Below are 9,900 nucleotides of genomic sequence, written 5' to 3'. Positions count from 1 at the left end.
TCTTTGAAGAAAATGGCAAGGACAAATAGTGAAGATGTTTGTCTTGCGGATAGTGCAAGTTCGCATACCTTTCTCAAAAGTAATATATATTTTACACATCTTGTACCAAAAGAAGAATATGTTAATACTATTATTGGCTCAGGTAATGTGATAAAAGGCTCCGAAAGAGCTATAATTTTGTTTTTCGAAGGAACAAAATTCATAATAAATAATGCACTATTATCTACTAAATCTCTAAGGAACTTGCTGAGTTTTAAAGATATTCACCGAAATGGATATCATATTGAAACAATGAATGAGGGAAGTCATGAGTACTTATATATCACAACTCATGATTCAAATAAAAATGTTATATTAGAAAAGTTATCCTCACTTTCATCTGGGTTATATTATACTAAAATTAGTGCAATTGAATCACATGCCATTGTAAACCCGAAGTTTACCAGCCCAAATGAATTTATAATTTAGTATGATCGATTGGGTTATCCAAGAACAACTATGATGCGAAGAATTATTGAAAACTCCCATGGACATTCACTAAAGAACCAGAAGATTCTTAAATCCAGTGAATTTTGTTGTACTGCATGTTCTCAAGGAAAGCTAATTTTAAGACAATCACCAGTGCAGATTGGATTTGAGTCTTCTTAATTCCTAGAAAAGATTCAAGATGATATATGTGGACCTATTCATCCATCATGTGGATCTTTTAGATATTTTATGGTCCTAATAAATGCATCTTCGAGATGGTCACATGTGTGCCTGTTGTCTTCTCGCAAACGCCTCAAATTATTCGATTAAAAGCACACTTTTTAGAAAATCTAATCAAAACAATTCGTCTTGATAATGCTGGTGAATTCACTTCCCAAGCCTTTGATGCTTATTGTATGACTAATGAAATAAGCGTTGAACATCCAGTAGCTCATGTTCACACACAAAATGGGTTAGCAGAATCACTTATTAAACGCCTTCAATTAATTGCTAGACCTTTACTTCTGAGAACAAATCTCCCAACCTCGGCTTGGGGACATGCTATTTTATATGCCGCAGCACTTATTCATTTGAGGCCAACAAGTTACCATAAGTTCTCTCCTATGCAATTAGCTTTTGGCCAGCAGCCAAATATTTCCCATTTAAGAATATTAGGTTGTGCGATATATGTTCCCATTGCACTACCTTCTCGCACCAAAATGGGACCTCAAAAAAAATTGAGGATATATATTGGATATGATTCTCTCTATAGTGGGGTATCTTGAGATACAAACTAGAGATGTATTTAAAACTTGATTTGCAGATTGTCATTTTGATGAAAATTTCCAACATTAGAGGAAGAGAATAAGCTTCCTGAAAAGGAACTTAATTGGAATGCATCATCCTTGATGCATTTAGATCCTCGATCAGGGCAATGTGAACTAAAAGTTCAAAAGATTATACATTTGCAAAGAACAGCAAATGAATTACTTGATGTATTTTCTGATACGAAAAGGATAACTAAATCCTATATACCAGCTAAAAATACTGCAATTCGAATTGATGTCCCAGTCAGACAAATGGCCACTGAAACAAATTCACGTCAGAAGTGTGGTAGGCCTGTCGGTTCCAAAGACAAAAATCCTCAAAAAAGAAAAGAGGTAAATACTGAAGTTGTCCAAAATTCTGATATAGTTTTGATGCTAGAAGATGTTCAGGTACTTGAAAATACTGAAAATTGTGAAAATGATGAGATCTCGATAAATTATGTCTTTATAGGAGAAAAATGGAACCGAAATAAGACAATTGTCAATGAAATATTTGCATATAATGTGGTATTACATATCATGTATGAAAGTAAGGATCTTGAGCCAAAAACAGTCGAAGAATGTCGACAAAGGAATGATTGGCCAAAATGGGAAGAAGCTATGAAGACTGAGTTAAACTCACTTGCAAAACGTGAAGTTTTTGGACATATAGTCCGTACACCAAAAGATTTAAAACCTGTTGGATACATATGGGTATTTGTGAGAAAAATAAAGTTGTACGCTACAAGGCTCGACTTGTGGCACAAGGTTTTTCACAAAGGCCCAGTATAGATTATGAAGAAACATATTCTCCCGTAGTGGATGCAATAACATTGCGTTATTTGGACATTTTATCTACATACCATAAACTACATATGCATTTAATGGATGTGGTAACAGCTTACTTATACGGATCATTAGATCATGATATCTATATGAAAGTTCCTGAAGGATTAAAAATATCTAAATCATCCAATGAATATTCACAGGAGTTATACTCAGTCAAATTACAAAGATCTTTATATGGTCTAAAATAATCTGGACGAATGTGGTATAATCGTCTTACTGAGTATCTGGCCAAAAATGAATTTAAGCATGATGATATCTGCCCATGTGTTTATTATTTATTTTTGAATAAACATGGTTTTCAATGAATTTCAAATTAAACAATTTATCTCTTACAAATTTTTATTATTCAGGAAGTCCTAAAAAAATATTCATGTTGAATAGATTAATTTGTTGTTACTTTCAATCAAATTTTTAATATATTATTAAACAAATAAGTTATTAATAAATTTTATTATAAAATAATTAAATTAAAAAAATATTATTATAAGATAAATTAGACTTTTTTTTAAATGACAAAAGTATTAATGTGGGTCTTTGGACACCAATACTTCACGAATGCATTAATTAGGTTGTTGTCAAAGACAATGTCCCTGAGTTGCACCGTGTCGCGAAACTCAGCCTGCCTCATGCCTAGGAAGTAATAGGCGAGGCCTCTGTTAAAAAATAAAATATTTCAATAACAAATCTATTTCAATTGTAAAGATTTTTATTTCGAAATAAAAAAATAAAATAATAATAAACAATTATTTCACATTTGAGAATAATTAACTTTAAAAATCAAACATTTAAAAAAGTTACTCAACATCATTATAACAAATATCCAGTAAAACAAGTTATCTAGCATATTCAAAATTAAAATTAAAAATATAAAATTTAATTTAAAAAATAAAAAAACATAATTAAAATTTAATAAATAAATTAAATTAACTAATAAGTTAAATTAAATTAAATTAATTAACATCTATTAAGAATACATTCCATCGCCTAACAAATGCTAATAGAAAAAGTATATGGAAACAACATTTTTTTAACAACTTTAACAATAGGTTAAAAAAGGAAAGTTAATTTTAATTTTAAAAATTAAATTTTGAATTAATTAGATATAATCCTTTTTTTGAATGGTTAGTGGGCCTAAAATTAGGGGTGGCAAGCGGAGAAGCCCATCCTGCCTCACTAGGTGGGGCTAAGTCTGCCAAATCTCCTTTTTTTTTTTACTATTAACTATTAAATAATATATATAATTTTACAATCATTTTAATAAATTTATAATTTCTAAAGGCATAAAAAATTATAATTTTTATATTCACAAACATTAAAATCTTTGTAATTATAAATATCTAATAAACATAATTATAAATCAAGTTTTCATCCAAAACATAATTATAAATATTGTCTCCAAAGTAAAAAAAACATAATCCAAAATACTCAATTTTCATCTTCATTCTCTTATAAGTTGGGTTTGGGGAAGTTGGATTTTGGCTAAAAAATTGCAAAAATACCCCCTTGCAAAAAAAAATACTAAGCCCGGCGAGAAAGCCCGCCCCGTTGCCAAAGCCCGCGGTTTAAGCGGTGCGGGTTAGGCGGGCTTTTACTATTTGGCGATCCCAAATTTTCAGCCTAGCCTATCTTTTTTGGTAGGTTATGTGGGCCGACTTGAAGAGTTTAGGCCCGTTTGCCACCCCTACCTGAAATGCAGCCCGTTGTTCACGTTATTCGTATCTCTCATTATTCACCTGGCGGGATTAATGCTAATAACATGCCAAGTAACCTATTTTATGTTACCAAAACATAATCTATTCTACTTATGTATAACAACATTAAATTTATCAAAGTACCCTAACTGTAATTATATCGCTCCCGTGATGTGCCAAGTCGCATTTAGGCAGTTGATGTCATCTCTCGTGCATCTATGCGCCCCATAAGGTCTGAGTATCTCAAAAGTAAAAAATATAAAAAAAAACGCCTGACAAAGGAAAAAATGAACGTTAAGGGACAACAAGAGTGACACTTGAGGCGCTATAAACGAGTTCTTTATATAGGCGTGTTTAAGCCTTATCTCGTTTACAGTGTAAACGAAATAAAAAATGCTTATATCTCATTTATAATAAGCTAAGTGTCATAACTCATAACACATGTGCAAACGTAATTGTGTCTTATCTCATTTATACGAGACATAAGCATTTTATACTGTAAACGAAATAAGTGATGCAATGTAAATTAATAAAAATGTTTTAAATTATATATTCATAAATAAAATATTTTATTTATTTAAAAAAAATCGGTCCTCAAATTGTGTACTTAATGAATTTTTTTGTCTGTATACCCTAAATATATAATAGTCGTGTAAAAATCTAAATACACTTAATAATACACGTATTGGTAATAAATAAATAAAAATTCCAAAAATTTATTCCTGATATACTTGTGGATAAAGATTCTTAATGGATTTCCAACTCTCTGATGGTCTGTCTGTTTTTTCTGAATACCCAATCGTGAATTAATTTGCCCAGAATAATCAAAATTTGCTTTTGAATACCCAGCATTACTATTAAGGTATTTTCTCAATGTTGATAGGGCACTAATATTTCTGCCCAAAGAAAAGGCACTAAACATATTAAAGTTAAAGAGATTCTGTTAGTCAGTTACCGTGAACAATATGTGTTGCACAAACCATGACTGGATCAATGAAATAAAAATGTAACCGCGATTAATTCGTGAAACCTATGTCTTATGGGTTAACAATAAAAATGACAAATAATAAAAAGTTTAATTTACCTTTTTTTCCACATAAAAATTAAAATAAAAAATATCATAATAAAAAATATAATTATAAAAATTTAATAATAATAATAATAAAAATAAAAAAAAGTTGTGTCTTTATACATTATTTAGTGTTTCTATATTTTTCTTATAAAAAAAGAGACAAAATATATTAATTCAATATTCCAGAATACAATATCTCTATTGATGTCTCCCATGTTAAACACAATTTTATTTTATGTGTGCATATTTCAGTATTCTGTCTTTATAAATAAACGCAACCTAAAAGATCACATTCATCAAATTGGTCTCAAAAGAATAAATATCTTAAATTAGTATCTAAAAATAATAAAAGTAAATTATATTGGTTCTTTTGTTAATTAGATAATAACGTATTGTAAAATAATTACGTCTTGTGTTATCATCTAATTGATAAAAGTAGCAAATCTAAATTTAGATTGTACTTTTTTTCAGGATTAATTTAAAATATTTGATCTTTCAAAAATTAAATTAGCACACTATTAATTTTTTTAAAGACTACTTTGACTATTAACTATATTTCTTTCATTTTAACCCCAATTTTCTGTGCTATTTATTTTGTATATAGTATATTGACCTAAAAAATCATGCAAAATTATTGCCATCACCTTCAGCCCACCTTCAGTGTTTAGGGCTGGTCGTTTCACCCCACCAGAATAAACAAAATATAAAGAAAAAATCTCACCAATTAACAACTATTTGATCGGTATTCCCTTCATTCAGTCGTCAATGTATTTAGTCACCAAAAAGAAAGTCGTCAATGTATTTATGCAATCTAACATCAATGTAAAATATTGAGATACTAACAAATCTTTCAGCTATAAAAAAAAGTACCTTCAAATATTTTTTTTTCATCTTTATTTTTGAGTAAACATGGTTTTCAATGAATTTCAAATTAAACAATTTATATTTTACAAATTTCTATTATTCAGGAAGTCCTAAAAAAATATTCATGTTAAATAGATTAATTTGTTGCTACTTTCAATCAAATTTTTAATATATTATTAAACAAATAAGTTATTAATAAATTTTATTATAAAATAATTAAATTAAAAAATATATTATTATAAGATAAATTAGACTTTTTTTAAATGACAAAAGTATTAATGTGGGTCTTTGGACGTCAATGCTTTACGAATGCATTAATTAGGGAGTTGTCAAAGACAAAGTCCCTGAGCTGCACCGTGTCGCAAAATCCAGCCTCCCTCATGTCTAGGAAGTAGTAGGCGAGGCCTCTGTTAAAAAATAAAATATTTCAATAATAAATCTAGTTCAATTATAAAGAATTTTATTTCAAAATAAAAAGATAAAAATAATAATTATTTTACATTTCAGAATAATTAACTTTAAAAATCAAACATTTACAAAGTTATCCAACATCATTATAACAAATATCCAGTAAAACAAGTTATCTAGTATATTCAAAATTAAAATTAAAAATATAAATTTAATTTAAAGAAACAAAAAAACATAATTCAAATTTAATAAATAAATTAAATTAACAAATAAGTTAAATTAAATTAAATTAATTAATATCTATTAAGAATACATTCTATCACCTAACAAATGCTAATAGAGAAAGTGTAAACCCCGCTAAAATCGGTAAATAATTAGTTAATAAATTAAATTTTAATTAGAAAAATTAAAAATATAAATTTAATATTAAAATAGGGTTGAGCTCTTCAAGACGAAAATTTTGACACCAATTTCAAAAAATTTAGCCCAAAATTGGACTGAACGGACCGAACCGATTGAAGTAGGCCCAAACCGGACCCATAGGCCCAACCGAGCCCTTATTAATGAGACAATCAGCATCTCCTTCTTCTCCAACTTAACAGATCCACGCTGCAACTTGAAGAGAGGAAAGGGAGAGCTTTCCAAACCCTAGCCCCTTTAATCAAACTACCATAACTTTTCCGTCCGAGCTCCGATTGCCGCACCGATCGCGGTCACGCGTCCAGCGCGTCGAGCTCTACATTTCTGTCGGATCAATTTTACCGGTATGCTCCATTTTCGTTTCACAATCTCTATCCCCTTTCTTATGGTGAAATTGAACCCTTGTGATGAAATCTTGCCCAATTTGGTGTTTTAGGTTCGATCTAGCTTTCGAAGCTTATTGGGCTTGATTTATTATGCGTATGGGTATGATGAGAACAACCTAAACCATAGTCAATTCTGATTTTATTATGAAGAGGCTGAATTTGGAATATATATGTGAATTAGGTGTGAATTAAGTTTGTATATAAGCATTGAAATTGAAAAGTAAGCATTTGGAAGCTTGGTGGTGATTGAAGCTAAGGTTGTGGTTGATTTTTTTGAGCTTGAGGGGCTGTGTTGTGACTTGGGTGGCTGCCTTGGACTAAATAAAGTGATCGGCCAAGGTATGGTTTAGGTTTCGTGCGTTTAATATATAAGGTTTTGTGAAAACTTAGGCTAGAGCATTATAGGATAAGTTGGAATGGATAAATGTATTAAATGTTTAGTTTTGTGGTGATGTTGGATAATTTGATGATTGAGTTTGTGTTGAGATTAATGAGCATGAGTTGTTGGTATTGTTGAATATGTGCTTTTGACTTTAGTAATAATGATGGGTTGGTGATGTTGTTGATATAAGTTAATGAATTTTTATGATTATGACTTGTTGATTTATTAAAAGTGATTTATGAGTAGTTATTGATGAATGGAGGAGATGAGTTAATAAATTCTAATCATGGTAACTTGTGGTTAAAAAGGGTGGATCTTGGAATAATATATGTGTTTTATGAGTTGGTATGAGTGTTAAAGTGGAAATAGTTAGTATTGATGAAATAGGGCTTGATATATGGTAAGTGTATAGGTTTATTGGGTAAGAAATGAGAAATTGGTGAAAAATGGGGTTTGGGATATTTTGATAAAATATGAATTTTGATGAATTTTGGCAGTCCATATCTTGCTCTACAAATTTTGAATAAAGATGAAGTTTAATTTGTTTTAAATTAAAGAGTGTTTAACAAGCTTGATATTGATATAAAGTTTGCAGAAAACCGAATTTTGTAGAGAAAGTTATGGACGCCGAAAATTTGGTGCGAAAAACTGAAATTTTGAATATTGCAGCAGAACCAGGTTTTCTGATGTGTGCCCATGCACACATCTGTGCGCGCACACCCAACAGAAGCAAAAATTCAACTGTGCGTACGCACGCCTCTGTGCGCACGCACACACCAGGATAGGCCTTCTGTTGGTGGCACTAGCACAAGTGCGGCGCATGCACACTTAGTGATGTGTGCGCACGCACACATTCTGCTTCCTTTCAGGGTTGTGCGCGCGCACACATGTGTGCATACGCACACACCCTGTTTTTCAGCACCTATATTTTTCTGTTCTAAACATGGTTTTGAACCCCTAAACCCCTATTTTTGTCCTGTTAACCTTAGATTCTACTTGCAAGCTTAGTAAGTAGCAGAAGTTAGGATTTTAAGGTAACTTGAAAATGAAGAAAGAGGTAAATATGATAAGTTATGTGAAAGAGAAGTGGTTATGGAATGAATTAATGATGCCATGGCTTGATAAATGACTAAACAATGATTATGAATATTAAATATCTTATGAATGATGACATCTGAGATACGAGTTTTTCTGGGTAACAGAACCGTGGCTCGCCACCACGTGTTCCAGGTTGAATCTTGATACTCTATTGACCCTACGTCATAAGGGTGACTGGGCACGTATAAATTCTCGGGTATGGATAGCCCCCATTGAGTGATTTATGAATGAATGTTTGAATGATGAATGAATGTAAAATCTATGCGTAGACTCATGGGAATGCGCGACGGGGACAGTCTAAGATTTTCGGACTTGTTGGGTTGGATGGATAACCGACAGATGAGTCTCATCAGCCATAGGATAGGCATACATTATGTGTATTTGTTTGTTTTTATTGCTATGTATTACCTGAGATTGCCTAACTGAATAAATGTATTCTGCTACCTGTTATAATTGCTACTTGCACTATCTGTTTCTTACTTATGCGTGAACTTGTTTGGTTGCTTGTCTCTGCTGAATTGTGGATGACGGTGGAATGGAGGAAGGGTGAATTGGTTAAGCATTAGAGGTTAGGTTTTAAGGCAAATAAGTATAGGGTACTTAGATTACCTATCCCTTTTTATGGCTTCTGTTTAGAAATTAAGTTATATAACTGTATGTTGGAGTTCTAGGATTGCCTCTGGCATTCCTAAGACCTTATTTATTATACGTGTGGCACATTTACCATGCTGAGAACATCCGGTTCTCATCCCATACTGTGTTGTTATTTTCAGATATAGGTCGAGAGACTCCTCGCTAGGCATTTGGATTTCCTGAAGCGGAGTAGTCTGGAATATTTAGGATTTTCTGTTTATTTATATATGTATATATGTACTTAGCTTGCTCTCCAAGATACTTGATTATTTTTGTTCCTCATAGAGGTTACAGGAGGGCTAGGGTCCTTTTTCTGTATTTTGGGTATTTGGGATACTTATGTTTATATATGTATATATTCTCCGGCCAGCCTTGACTTCGCAGGCTGAGTCAGGAGCTAGTTTCACTGTATTCTTGACTCTTTTTTCGCTCTTTCGTTTATTCATATCTTTGACTTTTAGGTTTCTTAGCTCGAAAGTAATTCTATTCTTTGAGTGTTTCGCTTTTTATTTTGCGATACATTGTTTTACCCATTTTTCAAGGCTCCTAGTATATTTTATCCTTTGTTATGTATTATTATATATTTTATTTTAGAAGTCGTAATACCACACTACCTCTATTTTACATCCAAGGTGTAAAGCTCTGTGTGGTAGGATGTTACAGAAAGTATACGAGAACAACATTTTTTTTGAACAACCTTAACAATAGGTTAAAAAAGGAAAGTTAATTTTAATTTTAAAAATCAAATTTGAATTAATTAGATATAATCCTTGTTTTGAATGGTTAGTGGGTCTGAAATTAGGGGTGGCAAGCGGAGAAGCCC

At 31.3% G+C, this 9,900-nt stretch overlaps 1 long non-coding RNA gene across 1 annotated transcript; it reads left to right on the top strand.

Moving 5' to 3' along the window:
• The first annotated feature begins 6,750 nt into the window (after positions 1-6,750).
• On the top strand, positions 6,751-9,488 carry LOC112786847 (uncharacterized). The gene is made up of 4 exons (XR_011878981.1): positions 6,751-6,922; positions 7,015-7,064; positions 7,146-7,303; positions 9,218-9,488. It is a non-coding gene; the product is annotated as an uncharacterized lncRNA (long non-coding RNA).
• Positions 9,489-9,900: the final 412 nt, after the last annotated feature.

The sequence above is a fragment of the Arachis hypogaea genome, chromosome 20 (assembly GCF_003086295.3).
Source record: "Arachis hypogaea cultivar Tifrunner chromosome 20, arahy.Tifrunner.gnm2.J5K5, whole genome shotgun sequence".
Classification (NCBI taxonomy): domain Eukaryota; kingdom Viridiplantae; phylum Streptophyta; class Magnoliopsida; order Fabales; family Fabaceae; genus Arachis; species Arachis hypogaea.
The sequence above is the reverse complement of the archived record's forward strand: the minus strand, read 5'-3'. Positions and strand labels throughout refer to the sequence as shown.